The sequence below is a fragment of the Lactuca sativa genome, chromosome 3 (assembly GCF_002870075.4).
Source record: "Lactuca sativa cultivar Salinas chromosome 3, Lsat_Salinas_v11, whole genome shotgun sequence".
Classification (NCBI taxonomy): Eukaryota; Viridiplantae; Streptophyta; class Magnoliopsida; order Asterales; family Asteraceae; genus Lactuca; species Lactuca sativa.
This window is the reverse complement of record NC_056625.2, coordinates 209289211-209313164: the sequence shown is the minus strand read 5'-3', so window position 1 is coordinate 209313164 and position 23954 is coordinate 209289211.

Below are 23954 nucleotides of genomic sequence, written 5' to 3'. Positions count from 1 at the left end.
TGTTGGAGTTTGGAGAGACGCTCATCAATGCTGGACTGGAAGGATTTATGATCAGCTTCAAGAGTCTGTCGAAGACTGGCGAGGCTCTGCTGTTCAGTGGCAAACGAAGTGGTCAGGTTCATAATAGCAGAATTGACCTTCTCTGCATTGGTTTCGGCAGCCCCCTGCAAAGACTCTATAAAAATGTTAGCATCTTTGAATAGTTTTTCGACTTTTTCGGTCGCAGCGGTGCATGCCTTTGAGGATGCATCAATGGCAGCAGTGGCAGAGGTGATGGAAGCTTCGTGTTTCTTGGTGAAATCATCCACCATTTTCTGAATAGCAGCCTGTGTCACGTGGGACCGAGAGGAGGAGGAAGAAGCGATGAGATTGTCAATTTTCTCATGAAGTTCTTTGATGTGCTTTTTGGTGATTGGAGCATCATCATCATCATCGCTTTGGATTCGGTAGGGACTGTAGTATATGGAATCAAAGGTCATATCCTCCCCACCCAAAAATGTCTCGGTTTCTACTGAGGGAGTGGGAGATAAGGGTGATGTTGGAGGTTCAGTGGTAGGGGTAGGTTCAGGTGTTGAAAATGGCTCGATGGTGAAGGTGGTTTCGGGTGCTGAAGTACGATCCCCCGTATCAGATACGTTGGTTCGAACTTCACTGATGGTCGTTTTGGTGGCTTCAGTGAAAATGGGTGGTGGTATAGGAATAGTGGTGGGTGGTATAGGGTTAGAAGAGGTTATGGGGGGAATGGAAATAGTGGTAGTTATGAGGGGAATAGAAATAGGAGTAGTTATAGGGGGAATGGAAATAGAAGAGGTTATGGTGGGAATGGAGGTTATGATGGGAATGGAAATAGGTATGGTGGTTGGAGGAGGAGAAATAGGTTTGGATGAAACTGGTACCTCATGTGAAGGCGAATGGGGAGGAGTACCACCTCGAGCTGACTCCTCTGAGTCAGACTTGTCAGCCTCTAAATCGCTTGAGGAAAAAGCGAGAATGAGTTTCCTCTTTGGCTGTGTTTTCTTCTTTTTCGGTGGGGGTGATTGATCTGCCTTTGAGGGTTTTCGCTTCTTGGGAGAAGGACCCTTCGCCCCTTTTGCCATTTTCTTAAGTTTCCCTTTTTCTGGTTTCTTTCCCCTGGCAACTGGTTTATCTGCGTCATGGATGGACTGAACCATCTCTGCGGTCAGCTCCCTCAGACCCGAAGGACGAAATTCCTTGTAGGTCTTCATGATAATACTCTCTTTTGATACGCCGGCATACATAGACTCCGGAATGGATCCAATGAAAGAGAACTTGGTGGGATCAGTGACGATTATCTTGGTGGTGTGGAAGACACTGATCGAGGAGAGGGGGGAATCGGCTACAGTGGGAACATGAAGCTTGTCCATTGCCCATTTGGTGATGAGCGTCCAAAATCTGGCATAGGATACTTCAGTATGACGAGATGAGGAGGCAAGGCTTTGAATTAGCTGTTGCCAGAGAGCCGAGCCATAATCTAGGTTGATCCCATTGTACAACCCGTAGAGAATTGTCATGAACAATTTACTGGCCCCATCAGAACCAGCACTCCTGTCAGATAATCCCTTGAATAGAATGGTGTAGAATCCGTTCCATTAAGGAGGAAGACACGACTTTTTAAACTTCGTTACGGTTGTGAGAATTTTTGTGTAGCCCATGTTGTAGAACATTGAGAATAACTGTCCCACAAAGATTGAGTCAAGATTAACCCTTAATTCATCAAGTTCAAACCCTAGAAGCCAGCAAAAGCGTTGCTTGGATATGGAGATCTTGTTGGAAAGAATGTCGAAGTAGATTCTATCCACTGATTTGTCATAATGAGCAGTGGAGAATACCTGGGAGAGACATTCCATGGGCACAATTTCTACTTTCGACAAGGCGAGAACCAGTGGAGAGTATTTGAGACACTCCGCGATGGGATACATATAATGATCGTATATGAGAGGGTTTAGGTCAATCACCAGGCTTTCTTGAGGTCGAATGGGAAGAACGTGGATGCGAGAAGAGGTTTCATGAACAGATGAAGAATCCGCCATTGTTGAATGTTGGGTTGAAGAAGATGAACAGTAGAGGATAAATCGCCTTATTTTGCTCTTTGATTTTTGATTGCTGTAAATTGTTGAAGGAACAAGGAATGTTCCCTTTATACTGTGGTAGAGGAGAGAGAAGAATCAGCCCCCAAATCCTCTCGAAACGTGAAACGGCTCCGGATTTGACTGAATCGTGACTGTTAGCAGCCCCGATGATGACGCATGAGAGAGAAAAACTATGCCGTTAAACGCGCCTTTCCATCAAATCACCTTTTTGAATTCAAGAACTGTTGACCTTCCGGCTGAGTCATCATCTTATCTTTTAACATAGCTGTCACCATGAGATAGAATCAAAGATATTAGAAGAGATACGTCATTCCCTGATTAAGTATGTCTTTGAAAACCGAAGCTATATAAGAGAAAGTAGCTTGTATCGAAACGAACCAGACTTTTGGAAAATCAAAAGATTTTCGTGCATAGAGTGTCAAAAGATAAAGAAAGAAAACAACATCTATGTGGGAATATGTGATCTCAATGTAGACACAAAACAGTGGACCCCGGGCACGAATCTCTTCCTTCAAAGTTAAGAGAGACTTTAAAGTGTCTATATGGATTCTCGTTGAATTACGATCAAACACTTGTTAAGAAGTGTTGAAAGGCATCTTTTGATAAGGCTTAAAAGAGTGGCTTTTGCTTCAGTTTAGAATCCCGGACCTTGACATAAGACCGAAACCAAACGAAGTACCTGTGAGACCGATGTGGTCTGTTGAACAAGTAGGTTGGGATGTATTTGTGGTGACTTGTTGGAGATGTTTGTTTGTGAAATCTCAAAATATTAAAACTGGATTCTATGGGAAGAAATGTCATGGTAAGCAACAATTTCATAAGAATCACACAAAAGAAAGAGATTTCATGATACAACTACAAATGTAATTGTTTACCGTCAGTTCATGTTAGGTATTGAATTTTAGGGTTTCACTTAGCACGTAGTGACACGAGGCTAAGATCATAAACACAGAGATTGTGTAACCATAAACCTCAGTGGTTATTTCTGAGAGTCTCAAGGGTTACTATATGGGATCGAAATATGATGGAGAAAAATATTTGAGGTGCTGAAAAGAAACCAAAGTACCTCTGCTAAAAAAATAGTGACAAAGCAGAAAACTCTTAACTCATGTGAGAAAAAAGTAAGGTAGCTCATGATTAGAATAAATGTAGCAGCCTAATTGGGAAGACAAGGTTTGTGTATACCTAGTCATTGAGGCTTTATTCAAAATCAGTTGAGGCTTTGGACAACATGCAGCAGCATGCTTCTAGGGATGCTTAACTAGTATAAAGTGTGAGAATGATACCTGCCCCATCGATATTCCAGGAATGATAAACAAAAATAGAAACTAAAGAAAGAAAATATTTTTGGAGATTTGATATTTTTGTAAAGAGAAAAACCAAACCAAAAAGAAGAAAAAAAATTTGAACCGAACCCGAAATGGACCGAACGCTCGGTTCATTTCGGTTCCTAAAAAATATTTTTGGATTTTTGGAAAACAACTGTACATAAGTATACAACATAGACAATACCTTTTTGAGATTGAGCGAAAACAAGTGCAATGGGACCGAACCCGAAATAGACCGAGCGTTCGGTTCATTTTGGTTCCCATGTGAACCGAACCCGAAATAGACCGAGCATTCGGTTCATTTCGTTTCTAACTTTTAGTTTTAAGATGGTGTTTTTGGTACTGACTCCGATTCCATCATGCCTAGACCTTGAAGAATTTTATTGAAACTAGCTTCAGGTAGGGCTTTGGTAAAGATATCGGCCAGTTGATCAGAGGTTCGAACAAAGTGAATTTTGACGTTTCCATCTTCCACATGATCCTTAATAAAGTGATACCTCAGTGCTATATGCTTGGTCTTGGAGTGTTGCACTGGGTTATGACAGATCCTAATTGCACTTTCTAAATCGCAATATAGTGGGATCTTTTTCATATTGAGTCCATAATCACGAAGTTGGCTTTGGATCCAAATCACTTGAGATGTACAGGAGGCAGCTGCAATGTACTCTGCTTCGGCTGTAGACAGAGAAACACATGTTTGTTTCTTTGATTGCCAGCTAACCAACTTCTCGTCTAGGAATTGGCAGCCTCCTGTGGTGCTTTTTCGATCTAGACCGCATCCTCCTAAGTCTGCATCTGAGTAGGCTTGAACGAAGAAACCTGAGTTTGAGGGATACCAGAGACCGAGAGAGGTGGTTCGCTTCAAATACCTGAATATATTCTTTACTGCTAGCATGTGTGGTTCACGAGGATTTGCTTGAAACCAGGCACAATAGCATACTGAAAACATTATATCGGGCCTGATAGATGTGAGATACATCAAGGAACCAATCATTTGTCGATATAAAGTGATGTCGATTGCCGGTTTTTCTAAAGAAGGTGTGAGCTTGGTGCCGAACGCCATAGGGACTTTGACTTTTGATTCTCCCAACATGCCAAATTTAGCAAGAAGAGTCTTTGTGTATGCTTCCTGGTTGATAAAGATGCCTTCGGGTCCCTGTCTGATATTTAAACCAAGGAAAAAGTTAATCGGACCCATTGAGCTCATTTCAAATTTTGTCTCCATCAACTTCCTGAATTCAGCTGTTAGGCTAGGATTCGTTGAGCCGAAGATGATATCATTGACATAGATTTGAACGATCATAAGGTGGTTACCTTCCTTTTTACGAAAGAAGGTTGGGTCAACCGAACCTTGTTTGAATTTAGACATCTTTAAAAATTTAGTTAAAGTTTCATACCATGCCCTAGGAGCTTGTTTCAGACCATAAACTGCCTTATCCAAGATATAGCAGTGATTAGGATGCTTTTCATTTACAAAACCAGGAGGTTGCTCCACATATGGGTGTTCACGGTACGGTTCGGCTCGGATAGTAATGAAATTATGAATCGTGATCACGGGGCGGGTACCTTACTTGCACTAACCGAAACCGAACCGCATTATACAAAAACCCGAACCGAACCGAACCATGTGAAGGCGGGTAACCACGGTTCGGTTCATGGTTACCTAGCAAATAAGTAAGTGTAATAAAAACAAAATTAATCAAAAAAGAGCTACATTCAAGTGAATTGTAAAATATCCAATATCCATTCAAAACAAAGTCATCCAAAATAATATAATTCAACAAGAGATTTTAAAAGTGTTTAACATTAGTTTGATAACACACAAAACATCCATAATCCCTTCAACAAAACAAAAAACAGCAGCAAATCATCTCAAAATCAACACCAAACCTGCAAAAGAAAAAAAAAACAGCATTTAGTACAAATAGCAAAAAAAAAAAACAGCACAAAGACTGCACAAAACAGCACCAAAATCTGCACAAAACAACACCAAAAAACTGGATAAAACAACATTGAAAAACTATACAAAACTGCATCAAAAAACAGCACAAAAAACTGCACAAATTAGCTTAAAAACCACACAAAACAGCTACCAAATGTATAGAAAGCAACAATAAAATATGTTAAAAAAACTGCACAAAAAATGCATATAAACAACACTTTAAAGCACAAAAAAAAACAATTAACTACAAAAGTTTACCATCTTAAAACTTTAATCATCCACAGTAAGGGCGGATATAGCTTGAGGCAAGTCTTTCACTTCTGAAACAACAAAAATTATACATTAGATTTAATAAAACATGAAACTATAAAACTTAAAAAAACAAAGTCATACCGGCTTCATAGTTTTCAAGAGCTTCAAAACTTTCCTCAATATCAATAGGAACGTTTTTGGACCTAAGCCAATTTTGACAACATATCAATGCTTCCACTGTTTCGGGGGTCAATGAGCTACAAAATGCATCAAGAACGCGTCCCTCGGTACTAAATGAAGATTCTGAAGCTACAGTTGAGGCAGGAATTGCCAAAACATCCCTAGCAATTGCCGCGATGACCGGAAACCTTACTTGACTTTTCTTCCACCAACTTAGTATATCGAACTTGTTATCCAAAGACTCACATTGCTCGCCCAAATACCAATCCAACTCACATTTTGCAGCTATAATAAATTAATTATCAAAAAATATTACAATAAATAAATCAATTATATAAGTATAAATAACAAAAATAAAAGAAAGACAACTTGTAAATTACCTGTACCACTTGAGTTCTCTTCCAACAATCTTTTATATTGGTTGTTCAAGAAAGTTGTCGGATCATCATCAACATCAATAACAATCTCTTCATCAACTTTTTCGGAACTACTTGTCGAATTTTCATTAATAACTCCAACTTCATGCGAGTAATGAGCATACAAATCTCGCAATACTTTCTCTACTTGATCACACAAATTTTTGGCTGTTTCTTCATCATAAGTTTGGCTAATAAAGAAGGAAACATAACCTAACTTGTATCGTGGATCAAGAATTGGAGCAATAAATAAAAACACATTTATGTTTGATGAATTGGTCCAATACTTATCATATTTCTCCATCATTTTAGCAGCCATCTTTTTAAAACCATCATCACTTGTTATCATCTTTTTTTTAATCATTGCTCCAATGCCAAAGACTTCACGAAAGTAATTGTTGCTAGTTACATATAAAGAGCCAGAAATACGCAAAGTAGATGTATAAAAACCTCTCAAGAAAGGTAACATACACCTAACATGCTCCCAATCTTCTTCATTGGGCAACCCCTTCAATGATAAAAGCTCGGACCTATACTTACTATCTTGCTCCTCCAATAAATCAAAAGGATCTTGAAACTTGATGGCACTTTCTAGCATCAAGTATGTTGAATTCCACCTTGTTTCAACATCAAGAGAAACAAGGCTTATACTCTTAATTTTCATTTTCTCAACACATCCCTTAAAGTGTTGAAGCCTAGCCGGAGAAGACCTCACATATTTCACAGTTGATCGAATTCGGGCAATACTTGTGTCTACATCTTTTAAACCTTATTTGACAACAAGACTTAAGATGTGGGCACAACATCTCATATGCAAATGTTGACTATCCAACACACTATGCTTCCATGCATTCAATCTTCTTTTTAGGTATCGAATACAAAGGTCATTTGAACTAGCGTTGTCAACTGTAACTGTGAAAACCTTGTCTAGTCCCCAATCAAGTAAGTTCTTCTCCACATATTTTCCAATTATCTCACCAAAATGACCAGAAACAAGACAAAAGTTTATTATTCTTTTGTGAATGGTCCAGTCTTTATCGATAAAATGAGCTGTCAAACACATGTAACTAAGATTTTGCCTAGAAGTCCATAGATTGGTTGTTAAAGAAATGCGTTGTCTGTTCTTAGCAAAATACTTCTTCAATTTTTCCACTTCTGACTTATATATCTCCAAACAATCATTGGTAATAGCGGTTCTTGAAGGGATTTGAAATTGTGGTTGCAACATGTTCAATAGGTCACGAAACCCTTCATGTTCGACAGTCTTGAAAGGTAATTCGTCAATAATGATCATTCTAGCACACAGATATCTACACTTGGCTTGGTCAAATTTCCAAGGGACAAATGTAGAAACACTTTCTCCGTTTTCTTGTATTGAAGCTTGGTTTTGAAACATCAACAATTTTTGTTTTTTGTCGATGTTATCAGGGTTTTTAGTGCAACATGTTGTATGATTCCGCATAGAACTAGTTCCATTCTTACTAGGACAATGCAGTCGTCTGGTACAATGATTACAAACAGAGTAATTAGGATCATCAGGATCTCTAGCAAAATGCTGCCATGCTTCAGAAGTATCCGCCTTTTGCTTTCTTTTTTCGGTCTTTTTCCCTTCATCCACTTTCTTAGAGTTAGAAGTTTATGTTGTAGGTGAAGGATTTACACTTGCATTTGAACTTCCAGATTGTTTTGTTGGTAAAGAATCACCATCAACCTCCATTTCAACCATTTTTCTTTCTAAAAAAACATATAAAAAAGTATGAAAGTTTAATATTGAAGAAAAAAAATCACCATGAAACTTAAGTGAAGAGAATAAGTTACTTAACAGGTTATTAACAAGCATTTGTTCAGCCTATTTTACAACATCCAGAACCAAAAGTTTTCCTTTCTGTCAACAACAAATTGATTTGAATAAAGAATTAAAAGTGTATATTCAATACTCATAACTAATTCATCAAGAAAAACCTTCATAATTCATTACGTGAGTTGATATTGATATAAATATGCAATCTAAAGTTGTAATCAGATAGATAGATACCAAGTACCATACTGTGAGTCTGTGACTACTATACATACATCCATACAGGCATGCCATAAATTGATAATTTGATATAAACACATTACACATTTAACAGATGACATACATTGGTATAAGCACATTTAACATATATCCTATATCAAAAATTTGTGAAAGAAAAAAAACATCAGAAGGAGAAAGTCGACATTGCTCAGAAGGAGAATAATCAAATTACCGAAGACTGTACAGAGAATCGGGGAAAGGAGATACCGAATTACCGAGTAAAGAGAATCAGAGAACGGTGAAGTAGACAAGTAGTGAACTGCCTCTGCCTATCAGCCCTTCCTGTAAGACGAACGACTTTGCTGCATTCCAAATTTCCAATGGCGAGAACGACGGGTCGATGGCTGGCGGAATTCCGGTGAGCGGCGAGCGGCGAGCGGGTGTGAGTCTGTGAGTCGGACGATCGATGATGGTCGATGATGGCTGCCGTAGTGTCGTTGTTTGAAATTTGCCCTAAACCCCTAACTCTCGGTAACTCCTAAGTCAGAGAAATCAAAGAATGAGTAAACCATTTGGGCCTTTTGTCATTTGGGTTGTAAAAAATATTTGTCTGTAACAAAAATATGTGAATTCGGTTGTACCACTGTAGCCTATAATATTTACATTACATAATAAAAATAATATATATATATACATATAAATAATATAATACGGTTCGGTTCGGGTATCCGCGGGTATTTGAATATCCAAACCGTAACCGACTCGCATGTACCCGGTTTTTTTCGGTTTCGGTTTTGGTTTTTTCGGTTATGGATCGACCGGATAGGCTCGGTTTTTCAGTTTCACGGTTTTTTTTTCACACCCCTAGCTCCACGTACATGGTTTCTTCAAGTTCCCCATTTAGAAAGGCACACTTCACATCCATTTGGTAGACTTCAAAGTTCTTGTGTGCAACATAGGTAAGAAATATTCGAACAGATTCCAGCCTTGCAACCGGAGCGAATGTCTCTTCGTAATCGATTCCTTCTTCCTGGCAATAACCCTTCACTACTAACCATGCCTTGTTCCTGATTACATTAACCTCCTTGTCCATTTTGTTTCTGAACACCCATTTGAGACCAACAACCGAGGCATCTTTTGGTGTTGGAATAAGTCTCCATACCTTATTCCTTTCGAACTCATTGAGTTCGTCTTGCATAGCTTGAACCCAATCAAAGTGATCGAGAGCAGTATTGACGGTTTTTGGCTCTATTTTTGAAACAAAAGAATTATACATGCAGAATTCTACTTTGGAGAATAAAGCAGTTTGCTTCACCTTCAGTTGTGATTGAGTCAGAATCTTTTCAGATGCATCACCCATGATTTGAGACGCAGGGTGATCTTTGGCCCATTTGATGAGAGGAAGATAATTTGGATCATAAGTGGGATCCAATTCAGGATTTACCTCTACTTCCAACTCTGATTGAATATCATCATCATAAAGCAAAGTTGAAGTCTCCCCCTCGACAGATGACGAACCATTTGGAGGTGAACCATAAAATTCTTCCGCTATTGGGTTTTCAGGCGATTCCGGGCTTTCGGTTGCTACAGGACTTTCGGGTGATTTTGGACTTTCGGTTGCTTCAGGACTTTCAGGTGATTTTGGACTTTCGGTTGCTTCAGGACTTTTAGGTCTGGCAGGGCTTTCGGTTCCTTCAAAGATTGGAGTTTCCCTTTGGTCATGAGGATTATCACCGATTGAAAATGATGGACCCTCCCCCTGGATATGTGAGTCCTGTCGTTCTGAAGAGAAATGATTCTCCCCCTCGACTGAAGTATTGCTTGGATGAGGTCCATTTCGAACTGGTTCTTTTTTAGCCATTTGTTTGGCAGAGTCTTCGATAATCTCCTTAAGGTGATCCACCTTGTTGTCTGCTGCCTTGGCTTTAGAGTGAATGGCCTTCTCTGGTTCATCAAACAAATCCATGAATTGATCAAACAAATTAGTGACAGTGGCTATGACTTGACCAGATTGAGAGAAAATCTCTCCCATTTTGACTTCAATAGATTGCAACTTCTTGAAGTAGGTATCATCGAATGTTACATAATAGGTTTCTTCAATACGTTTGGAACGTTTATTCAGAACCCTGTACGCCTTTGAAGTGAGAGAGTATCCCAGAAAAATGCCTTCGTCTGCTTTGACATCAAATTTGTTGTGATGTTCTTTGGAATTGAAAATGAAAATGAAGCACCTTGAGTCGAACACATGAAAGAACTTGACATTCGGATTCCTGTTGTTAAGAATCTCATAGGGGGTGACAGAGAAATGTTTGTTGAGATAACTCCTATTTTGAGTGAAACAGTCTGCAGCAATGGCGTCTGCCCAGAAGTACAGTGGAAGTGAGGCAAAACTCAGCATGGTTCGCGCTGCCTCACACAGAGATCTGTTTCGCCTTTCGACAATCCCGTTCTGTTGAGGAGTATAAGGGGCTGATAAATTGTGACTGGTGCCCTTGTCTGCCAAGAAGTCTTCGAATTATTTATTCTTGAATTCCAGTCCATTGTCGCTCCTGATATTTCGAACGACTTTTCTTAATTGCACTTCGACCTGCTTGATAAAGATTTTCAGCTTGGGAGTTGCCTCTGATTTTTGCTTTAGAAAGAACACCCATGTAAACCATGAGAAATCATCAACAATAACAAGAATGTACTTATTACCGCCAATGCTCTCGATGGATGATGGACCACATAAGTCGATGTGAAGTAACTCAAGTGGTTCAACAACTTTGGTGTTTATAATGGTTGGGTGACTTTTGCGACTTTGTTTCCCCATTTCACAAGCAGCACATAAGTGTTCTCGATCAAACATGAGCAATGGAAGACCACGAACATGATTACCGATGACGAGCTTATTGATGTCTTTGAAGTTGAGGTGTGAGAGCCTCCGGTGCCATAACCAACTTTCGTCTGAATGAGCTTTGAACAAGAGACAGATGGCGGGATCCCCTTTTATTGGGTTGAGATTTAAAGGAAACATCTCGCCTTTTCGTTCTGACTTGAGAATAACCCTGTTGGATTTCTTCTCTATGATTTTTGAGCCTTCATCATCAAATGAAAGTTTGAGACCGGTACCTCCCACCAGTTGTGACACGCTTATAAGGTTATGTTGTAACCCCTCAACATAAGCCACCTTCCTGATTGTAAAGTCTCCATTTGTTATCATTCCATAACCCTTTTATCGTGCCATAGGAGTTGTTACCAAACTTGACATTGCCACCATTTTGAAGTGATCGAAACTCCCTTAGCTCCTCCTTCCTTCCTGTCATGTGACGTGAGCAGCCACTGTCAATATACCATTCTTCGTCAAACTGCTCGTCAGTAATAACCTGCAAAAATTAAGCAGATTTAGGAACCCAAAGTTTCTTGGGTCCACGTGAGCCTTTCACAAGAACAGGAATAGTAACTGAAACATCAACAAGATATGTTCGTTTTATTAAGGTTGTTTCATCTTTTCTTTTAATGGTGAACACTTTGATTTTATTGGAGTTAGATTCAGGGGTTTTGGATTTAGGTTCAGGAGTTTGGTTGCTAGCTTGCTTTGGGTCTTCTTTTGATGAGGAAATTTTAGTCTTTCCTTTCAAATCCTTTGACGATTGAGAGGAAACTTTAGAAGAAGAAGGAGAATGAGAAGAATTAGAAGAATTAGAATTGGAATCTCTCCTATCTTCAGGTTTGAAATGACCCTTTCTGTTGTAATCATTTGAGGGACCGAACCTTGACCTTCGGTTCTGGTTAGATGACGGACTGAAACCGATTTTTCGGTTGTTGTGGGTCTCTGAACCGAAACTGGGTTTCCTACTATAAAAGCTAGATGGACTGAACCCTGGTCTTTGTCTGCTGTTATTTGGAGGATCGAAACTAGACTTTCGGTTGTTGTTTCTTTCTGGACCGAACCTGTCCTCTTGGTCTTGTTCTTTCTGTGACCCAGACGTTTTCTTTTGGTTCTTTTGGTCCAAAGGATTGAAGCTTCCTTTATCCTGTTTCTATTCTCCTTTGGCCTTGGAGTTTCCATCAAAGTGAGCGTAGTGAGGATTTTGGGAGCGCCAAAATTGTTTTCGCTATGAGAGGTTTTTTTTATACCTCAGATTCCTCTGTTGCTTTTGATTTTTCACCTATTTGGGTTGTCTGTGAATATTCGACTTCTGTTTCTACTTCTGAACAACAGGTTTGCTTTCCATGGAAGAGGTGTCGCTTGTTGTGGAGACATTTCCACTGAAACCTCTTTTGTGCCACTGGTACTAGGCACGTCAAAGTTGGTAGGTTTATTAAGTGGTTCTGCCACATATCTGTTGGATATAGTGTCTAAGCCCATAACTATATTTGGTATGTACTTGACCCGACCCGGCATGGTCCATTTGGGTTGCACTTCACCCGAACAATTTATGGATAATATTTGAGAATAGTACAAGTTATGATTTATTAATATATTATAAGTTCTAATATATTAATATAAGATCATATTATTTAATTAGTAGTGATCTATAATTAATCTAGGATTAATTTAGTGATCAAAGATATTACTAATTAAATATGGGCTTCTATATTTATATTGTGTGGGCTAATGCTTATTTAGAATGGGCTAGGCTTGGATGGAAAAGTCCATGGATACTCCATGGAGCTTTGACCCATGGATCTCATGGAAATGAAGAGACATGGGTATTAGGGTTTACATGGATGTAACCCTAATCCACCACACTATATAAAGGAGGCTTTGGTTCTTGAAATCATACTAGTTGACACTTGTTGAGGTGAGGCCGATTTCAAGATAGTAGTATTTATTCTCTCAAAGTTCCAAGTTTGTGGTGATTTGTGACTTTCATTTGAGGCATCCACATTATTGGTGCTAGGCTCTAAAACTCCAAGCAATCAACTACAACTTCAAGGTAAGCATTTCTACTAGCTTTATTTGATTCATGTTCCCCATGCCATGCTAGTTAAGATATGAACCTTGGAAAAATAATTATTTGCATGTATCTTAGACAAACATAGATCCAAGGTTTATTAGGGTTGCATGTACACTTAGGAAGTGTTAGAATGCTCAAAAACCCTTCAGTGGTATCAGAGCCTAGGTTTATTTGTTTGATACTTGATGCAAAAAAAAAAAAAAAAAAAAAAAAAAAAAAAAAAAAAAAAAAAAAAAGTTGGAAAAGTCGAAAATAATTAAAAAAAAAAAACGGAATTTCGGCTTTAGTTGCTGGAAATGAATTGGAAACATTACTCTAAACTGTTTTGGTACTTGAAAACTTGTTTTAGATGGAGTAATGTTTTTGCTAATTCATTTACAACAACTAGTTATCAAAATTACAAAGTTTTATGTGATTTTGATTCTTGAAAGTGTTCATATTCATATTCTTGTTCTTATGATGTTTAGATGATCATAGGAATTATTTGTAACCTATGTGGTAATTTAATTCTTGATCATAATGTGTTTTAATGGAGTCCATAACTTGTCCTCAAGTTATGGAAAACCAAAAGTCTCTTGGATTAAAAACCATTAAAAGAACATAAGAGTTAGAAAAATGAAGAGTCTTCATTTTATTACTCTATTAAACTCATAAGTTACAAGATATGAAAAGTTTTGAAAGTTTACAAAACTTGCCCTCAAGTTTTGGAACAAGTAAAGTTAAGTTAAAACTTTAGTTCCAACCCTTAGAATTTTAAAAAGTTAAAATTCAACCCTTATACTTATATTATTATGATTTAATAATTATATATATATATGTATAAGAACAAAGTCGTCTTACCGCTAGTACGCCTCATTCACGAAGCCGGTCTATAAGGTGGGTATAAGGTTGTTGCCTATAAAATGGTGACTTAATGGGTGTCCACTCTCACCCACCGCTTGCTTGACTGGTGGAGGGTCGTTAGCCGAACGGGTAAGACAAGGACTTATAAATTCTCATTCAAAGTATGATGAATATTATAAAGTAACTAAATGTTTTATTAAATTCCCAATCTTAGTTACTTTAGGAAAAATGTGAATAAGGTGCTAATCCATGAAATTACACTTTACACTTTGATTAAGTCGTTGGTGGAGCGTGTGTGGTTAACCGGCACACTAACTTGGACTTAACAAGGTAGGTAAAGGGTGACTTAAAGGTTTATTATAGTATCGGTGGAGCGTGTGTGGTTTACCGGCACATCGATTGAGTGATAAACCTTAAGGGTACCAAGTGATTTGCATGGTTACTTCACACCTCGTTTTGTGATCCTCGGCATCCCAGTCACAAAACTTGGAGGGCACACTTGAGATTGAAACATGCCTTTGAAAAGTTCATTGAATCTCAAAGAATCTAGGAATTTCTAAGAACCAATCAAAAACCTAATATTTAAACATTTCGGTTTTCGTGGTGGAAATTGGTGAATCGTCATTCACCTACCTTTCAAATATGGTATAGCTTAGATTACGGCATACCTCTTCTAAGTTATATTATATTGTGATTGGATCCTAGCCTTAATATTACATTTGGGTGTTTTATTAAGGACTCTCTTATATCTAAACTAATCTTGTTCTCTTCTTTTCAGATGTCTTCAAACAATGCTTCTGGCTCTAATCCTAATGGCTCCTTTACCCTTATGAACTTGTGTGGGAAAGTCACCTTTGATGGATCCAACTTCAATGAGTGGATCAGAAACATCAGGATGATTACCCGCTACGAGGACAAAGAATATGTCCTTGACAAGGAGCTTAAGGAGATTGATGAGACCACTGCAACTCCTCAGGAGATCGCTGACTTTCGGGCACATGAAAGGGATGCTACGAAAGTGGCTTGCATCATGATGGCCACGATGACAGCGGAACTCCAAAAGTCTTATGAGGATTTCTACCCTTATGAAATGCACCAAGATTTGATGGAAAGATACCATCAAAGTGCAAGACAAGAGAGGTATGAAATCATCTGCTCCATGATAACAACCATGATGAAGGACGGGGAATCCGTCACGAGCCACATGCAGAAAATGCAAAGGTATGTGGATCGTTTGCTGAAGCTTAATGTGAACTTCCCTGAGGATCTTGCAATAGATATCATTTTGCACTCCTTACCATCGTGCTATGATCAATTCCGCATGACATATCACATGAATAAGGAAGAGGTCACACTCAGCAAACTTCAGGGACTTCTCAAGACCGCAGAATCAGGTCTTAAGGGGAAGTCGGTTGCTATCACTCCTACTCCAAACTCAACTCCGGTTTTAGCAATTGGGAAAAATCGATGGAGGAAGAGAAAGAGGTCCTCGAAGGGTACCAAGGCTCGGACCCTTGATGGCTCTTCTTCAAGTGGAACCAAGAAAGGTTTCGTCACTCCTTCTTCTGACCCAAAAGAGGCTGAATGCTTCTATTGCCATGAAAAATCTCATTGGAAGCGGAACTGCCCAAAGTACCAGCAGGATGTGAAGGATGGGAAAGTCAAACCCAACCATGCAGGTACTTACACTATCATTTCTAATAACTCACCCCATTCTAAATCTTGGGTCCTTGATACCGGTTGTGGTATTCATATTTGTTGTGACTTGCAGGGACTAAGAAGAAGTGAGAATGTGGAGCAAGGAAGAATAAACTTGATCATGGGGAATAGGAAAGCTTTACCTGTTACCAAGATTGGAGTTTATACTTTATCGCTAAGTAGTGGGTTTAATTTAGATTTGAATAAATGTTGTTATTCGCCAGGAATGGCAAGAAATATTATTTCCTTTCATGCTTTGTACAAACAAGGGTTTACCTTTTCATTTAATAATGAAGTTGGTTCTATAGATGTTTTCTATAATAATGTTTTTTATTTTAAAGCATTACCTTGTGATGGTGTGTATGAAGCTGTATCTGTTATAGATAACTTAGGAAATAATGTTTTGTGTATTGATTCTACTAATAATAATAACTTGGATAAAGCATCATTATGGCATTGTCGTCTTGGACATATAAGCAAGAAACGCATAGGCCAACTCCAAAAGGATGGAGTCTTGGAGTCGTTTGACCTAAAGTCAGATGATAGTTGCGAATCATGCTTACTTGGCAAAATGACAAAATCACCCTTCACAGGCTCGTGTGAGAGGGGTGAAGGTTTGTTGGACCTTATACACACGGATGTGTGTGGACCATTCAAACATGCCACAAGGGATGCTAATCGTTATTATTTGACTTTTACTGATGATTACAGTAGATATGGATATGTCTACTTAATCAAGCATAAGTCAGAGACTTTCGAGAGGTTTAAGGAATTTAAACAGGAAGTCGAGAATCAATTGGGCAGGAACATTAAGATGCTTCGATCCGATCGAGGAGGTGAGTATCTTAGTTCAGAGTTCCTCGACTATCTTAGGGAATGTGGGATTGTCTCACAATTGACACCTCCCAGGACACCACAGTTGAATGGTGTGGCTGAGAGGCGTAATCGAACCTTGTTGGATATGGTTCGTTCCATGATGAGTCGAGCTACGCTACCAATCTCATTCTGGGGGTGTGCCTTAGAGACTGCCGCCCATATTCTTAATCTTGTCCCTACAAAGAAAGTTGCCAAAACTCCTCACGAGATGTGGACTGGGAAAGTACCTAAGCTAGACCACATCAAGATTTGGGGTTGTGAGGCTTTCGTGAGACGCGAGACTCATGATAAGCTCGAACCTCGAAGCGAGAGGTGTATTTTCATCGGCTACCCACAACAATCCTTTGGTTACCTCTTCTACAGACCTAGTGATAATGTGGTCTTTGTAGCAAGAAGAGGAGTTTTTCGAGAGAGAGAATTTATAAGCCAAGGGGACAGTGGGAGGCAAATTGATCTTGAAGAAATTCAAGAGTCAAGCGGTGAAGGAACTTCAAACACTAGCCCTCAACTTGAGGAGGAAACTCCTGTTGAGCCAGTTGATGTGCCTGTACCTCTTAGGCGTTCCACAAGAGTTAGGAATGCACCTGAGCATTATTATGGCTTCCATATTACTGCGGAAGGTGAGACACTTATTAGTGATGAGACACTAGTAGGTCTGGATGAACCTAACAGCTACACGGAAGCCATGGCAGGCCCTGAGGCTGCCAAGTGGAAAGAGGCAATGGATAGCGAGATACAATCCATGTATGACAATCAAGTTTGGAACTTGGTTGAAAATGTACCAGGTCGTAAGACAGTGGGGTGCAAATGGATCTTCGAGAAGAAGACCGACATGGACGGTAATGTACACACTTATAAGGCACGACTGGTTGCAAAAGGTTATTCTCAAACTCTGGGAGTTGATTATGATGAAACCTTTTCACCAGTGGCCAAGATAAAGTCTATTAGGGTTCTGTTAGCCATTGCTGCATTTCATGATTATGAAATATGGCAAATGGATGTCAAAACTGCCTTCCTTAATGGAAAGTTGGCTGAGGATGTTTACATGGTTCAGCCAGAGGGTTTTGTCAGTACAGAGTACCCCAATAGAGTGTGTAAGCTCGAGAAATCCATTTATGGATTGAAACAGGCACCTCGCAGATGGAATCTTTGCTTTGATGAGAAAGTCAAGGAATTTGGCTTTTCAAGGAGTGAAGATGAATCTTGCGTCTATATCAAGGCTAGTGGGAGCATAGTCAGTTTTTGGTACTGTATGTGGATGACATACTACTCATAGGAAATGACATCCCAACCTTGCAGGAAGTAAAGTCCTGGCTTGGGAAGTGTTTTGCTATGAAGGACCTTGGTGAAGCTGCCTATATCCTAGGGATAAGGATTTTGAGAAACAGGAGTAAAAGACTAATTGGACTTAGTCAAAGCACCTATGTGGACAAAGTGTTGAAAAGATTCAACATGCATAACTCCAAGAAAGGTGAGTTACCTATTCAGAGTAATGCCAGATTGAGTAAGACACAAAGCCCTAGCACTGAGGCTGAGATAGCAGAAATGAGTCGACTACCTTATGCTTCAGCTGTAGGATCGATCATGTATGCTATGACGTGTACTCGACCTGATGTAGCCTTTGCTTTAAGCATGGTTAGCAGGTATCAGGGGAACCCTGGCAAGGAACACTGGACTGCGGTAAAGAATATCCTCAAGTACCTGCGAAGGACTAAGGACTGGGTCCTTACCCTCGGTGGGAGTGATGACTTGAGAGTTGTAGGGTATAGTGATGCTAGTTTCCAGACTGATAGGGATAATTTCCGCTCTCAGTCAGGCTGGGTCTTTACCCTAAACGGAGGAGCAATTTCTTGGAAGAGTTCCAAGCAAGAGACAGTGGCAGATTCAACTTGTGAATCAGAGTATATAGCAGCAAGCGAGGCAGCAAAGGAGGCTATATGGCTAAAGAACTTCATCGGAGACCTTGGAGTTGTACCAGCTATAAAAGAGCCAATGGAGATTTTCTGTGACAGCAATAGTGCGGTTGCCTTAGCCAAGGAACCAAGGGATCACGGGAGATCCAGACACATCGACAGAAAATACCATTTTATCAGACATCGAATTGAAGAAGGACTCCTCATGGCGAAGAGGGTATCATCGGATGAGAACCCGGCAGATCCCCTCACGAAGGGACTGAGTAGGGTTAAGCATCTCCAGCATGCTCGGAGCATAGGGCTGAAGGATGATATAAGTTTTAGTAGTTAGATAACCCAGAAATTTGTAAAGTGTAATTGACATTTGATGATGAATAAAAGGTGTTTTATTTATGAGTAAAGTGTTGCTATCTCTTGTCGATCTTTTACTATATTTCTTTTGCATGTTTTGACTTCCAGAATAATTATGTTTGGTATATCATATTATTCAAACCTCCACAGTCGGTCATATGTCGGAAGTAGGTATGAATCAAGACTGTCATGATTGGTTGCAGAGGTCTAAGGTGTTGGACAAGGCTACAACAATCATGAGTGCTCATAAGTTCTGAGCATTGGACTCAACCCACGCTCACTGGAATCACTTCATGGAATTTTATCTCGAGTGATCGTGAGACGGTAATATCATATAAGTCTTCAAACCTAGAGATATGATTTGTTACTTACGAGTTGGTTATGCATTGATTGTACGAAAACGCATTGGTAACTCGATGTTATAAAACGTGCTTTTGTGTGTAATTCAATGAGTGGTAGAACAAACATATGAGTCGAAGTTTATCTGTTCCTTCTTGGATTAGAAGCTGATATCTGGGCCACTCGATGATTTTGTTTTGACCTATGTACCGGGCCCGGTCAGAACTAAGTTGATGTGTTCAATTAAGTTCTTTGTCAAACAAATCAGAAATCGGGAAACAAACTGCTGGACAATAAGTAAGACAATGTTCCATGTATTTGTCCGGCTGATATCTAGAACAGAGGATTATATGATCACTTATCTAAATGGCGCGTTCTAGTTCAACAGAGTTTAAAGAGCTACGATTGCTGATCGGTTCCTGAAGTTATACTTGCAAATATAGTTACTAGACTTATCCAAGTGGGAGACTGTTGGATATAGTGTCTAAGCCCATAACTATATTTGGTATGTACTTGACCCGACCCGGCATGGTCCATTTGGGTTGCACTTCACCCGAACAATTTATGGATAATATTTGAGAATAGTACAAGTTATGATTTATTAATATATTATAAGTTCTAATATATTAATATAAGATCATATTATTTAATTAGTAGTGATCTATAATTAATCTAGGATTAATTTAGTGATCAAAGATATTACTAATTAAATATGGGCTTCTATATTTATATTGTGTGGGCTAATGCTTATTTAGAATGGGCTAGGCTTGGATGGAAAAGTCCATGGATACTCCATGGAGCTTTGACCCATGGATCTCATGGAAATGAAGAGACATGGGTATTAGGGTTTACATGGATGTAACCCTAATCCACCACACTATATAAAGGAGGCTTTGGTTCTTGAAATCATACTAGTTGACACTTGTTGAGGTGAGGCCGATTTCAAGATAGTAGTATTTATTCTCTCAAAGTTCCAAGTTTGTGGTGATTTGTGACTTTCATTTGAGGCATCCACATTATTGGTGCTAGGCTCTAAAACTCCAAGCAATCAACTACAACTTCAAGGTAAGCATTTCTACTAGCTTTATTTGATTCATGTTCCCCATGCCATGCTAGTTAAGATATGAACCTTGGAAAAATAATTATTTGCATGTATCTTAGACAAACATAGATCCAAGGTTTATTAGGGTTGCATGTACACTTAGGAAGTGTTAGAATGCTCAAAAACCCTTCAATATCTACCTTTGACTTTCCATGATGTTCACTCCGATAAACCTACTTTTTCATCTGCATTATCTATCGGTGCGGACCAGAAGAACTCATCACAACCATCTGCATTATCTTCATTCACCAGTGCAGCAAGTTCAGTTGTCTGATGTTCAGTTACTCCTGTGACTTTATAGACTTGATTTGGTGTGGTTCTCACCTTTTGGTACACAATAGCCTTTTCTTTAAGAATTGGGGACTTATTTTTAGACAGGCGATTGAATTCCACAAAATTTTCAGAAATCAAGTTTTTGTGGTTGTCAGGATCGCTTCTAATAAATTCAGAACAGTCAACCACATCCTCTACAAAAATTTCACTAATGTCATCATCCTCATTAAGTTCAGATGCATTTTCATCATCAATTTTATTTTCTGAACTTAAGTTGGCATTCAATGAGTCAAATTTTTGTATAGTTTCGACTTTGACTTTCAACTTGTCATTTTCATCCAAAAGATTTTTGAGCATGTTCTTATGATCTTTGGACTTTATAAACGATTCAATTTTCTCTAGACCATACATATAAGTGGGATTTACATCATCTGAAGATACAACACTTTCACAATTGTATGCTTCAGCATCGATTTCATCCTCCTTTAGCTCAAGGAAGGGCAAAATCATGCGATGTATCTTCTGGCCTATTTCACAATCCAAATGCAGTTGTGTAATGTTAGTGTAAAGTCTTTTTGCAATCAAACAAAACACATTCCTTTGTTTTAACTACTTAAGATTGTCTCTTTGTAAATAAATGATTTCATCCCTAGACTTAACCAACTCCGACTCTTTCTGCTCAATCCACATTCTTCGCTCCTCACTCTTGGATGACACCCTGCTCATTTGGTCAGTCAGATTAGAATTTGTGACCCGTGTTTGATTTAAACAACTATCTAGATTCTAAATTCTTGAATTCAAGTTTATTAGTTATTTTTCGTATGATGCTTGTGGAACTTTAAGCGAAATAAAAATGGATTGTACCTTCTTGATCAATTCATCAAGCTCATTGATCTGCACACTAAGAGGCTTCGCTGTAAACCATACGTCCTCTCGTTCCTTGGTTGCATCATTTCCACCATCAGTGTTGTATCCCCTCATCTGAGATACATCTGTCACCATGAAACATCTTCCACTAACATCATCACTCTTCGCAACATAAGCCTTTCCATGAGAAGGCTTTCTCGCTTCATCATCCTCTGAGTCAGCTGACCATACTTGAACGCCCCCGAATTCATCATCATCTGCTGAACCCTGCACACTAAGAGCATTCATAGAGGGATTAGTAGCAGCTTTCTTCATTTTAATCTCCTCCAGCTTTTTCAGAAGAATTGCCTCTTCATCCTTCTCCTCATCTTTCTCCGTCATTTTCTTCAAAACACAATCTTTGGCGTAATGATTCTTTCCTCCACAGTAATAACAGCTGACACCAGAATAAGCTTCCACCTTCGCCTCTTTCTTTGGTTCTTCAGTCTTCGGCTCCTCCTTCACCTTTTCAGAACTGTAGCTGCCCTGCCAATTTCAGTTCTTATTGGTAGGGAACTTCTTCTTGATGAACCTTTTGGGATTAGACACCATCATAGCATAATCCTCTGAAGTTAGATCGTAGTCCCCCAGGTTCAGATCTTCGTCTTCTACTGCATTATTACCTTTAGACAGAAGGTCCAAAGACCCCAAGTTTGAGACCACACTCTTCTCTTGCAACACCATCTTTTCCTGGGATTTCAGAATTTCCACTAGTTTTGCCAGTGAATAAGATTTAAACTGTTCATGTGCTTTAATTGTTGATACGACCGCCCGCCATTCAGATCTTAGACCATTTAAAAAAGTAACCTTCTGTTCGATCAGCTTTCTTTCAATGTCATGTTTGATCATCTTACTGAGAAGATGATTGAACCGATCGAATGTTTGTGTAACTAACTCCTCTGGCTTTTGCTTGAACTCTCCAAATTCAGAGAGAAGAAGGGTCTGAATCGAGTGCTCCAGGTCTTCATCTGTCGAATACAGTTCTCTTAGCCTATCCTAGATTTCCTTCGCTGTACTATGTGAACTAACCAAACGAAATGTGTCGGATTGAAGAGCAAACCGGATTAGTCTCAATGCCTTAATGTTGCATTGAAACTTCTCCTTTTCGTCCTGAGCGACGTCTTTCACATCTTTCAACAAATCGTTGTACTCTTTTTGAGTTTTAATGGTTTTTGAAGTCTTTGAATGAGCAAATGGGCCATTTATGATTGCTTCCCATATAAGATACCTGTTGTCCTCCAATCCAATAACGTAGTCTTCAAAATGGTGCGTCCACACTTCATAATCTTGAGTGTAGAGGATGGGAATCTTGGTTGTTGATTCGATGCTGTTAGAAATGTTGATTGGATTGGATTGAGAATCGTCCATGCTTGATCTCTTAACCTGTTGTAAGATCAGACTTTGTAATACGTAATATTAGGGCAGATTTAATAATTAATGAGATACGTCAATAATGGAGTGACGGCTCAATAAATATCAATGCATGCGGAATGAACCCTAATCACTTCTATGACAGAAGAGATGTGTATGAATAACACAGCCTCCTGCTCTGATACCAATTGATGAGATATGAATCTCTTAGATCGTTTAGATCTTACACAGGTTTAGCAAAACAATTCAAACAAAGTAATAAACAAGAGATGGAATCAACAATATGCTTAATGATTCAAATGATTCCAGCCTCAGCAAAGCTCGACAAAGAACTTCCGCTGTAGAGGCTTTAGGGTTACAATCGATAAAAAACAATAATTGTTTTGAATAATTGACTCCAAAAACTTACGTACCAAGATGCATGCAAGCATCTATAAATACTCAAACCCTAACAAATAAATCACAGATGGACAGGCCCAATCCGGATACAAAACAGGGCTAAGAACCAAGCCCAAGACGCAACACAATACACTCAACAATAAGATCGAATGTACCTCTGTTATTTGTGGACCAAACAAAAACTCTTAACTCATATGAGAAGAGTAAGGTAGCTCTTTTGACTTATGCGAACACAAGCCTTTTGGGAAGAAATTTTCAAGTGATAATTTCATTAAGGCTTTCTTTTCTCACACATAGAGTCATATGAGGCTTGAGTCAACATGTTGCAGCATGCTTCTAGGGACATCCTAACTAGTTCAAATTAAAAAATGATACCTTCCCACAGAAACATATAAGCATGACCTCTTCGCATTAAGCCCTGGACTAAACTCAAAACACACTAAAGAATATTTTTGTGATTTTTAAATTTTTCAAAAATAAAAACATAACAAAATAAAATCTTTTTGGATTTTTGATTTTTCAAAAACGAAAATGAATAAACATAAAATCTTTTTGGATTTTTCAAGTTCTAAAAAAAATACAAAATGAATCGTAAACCTAACCTTAGTTGTCATGTGTGCAAATGCGAAGAAATGTGGATGCGAAGCCATGCGAAGCCTCCGGATGAACAGTAACATCTGAACAATTCTGACTC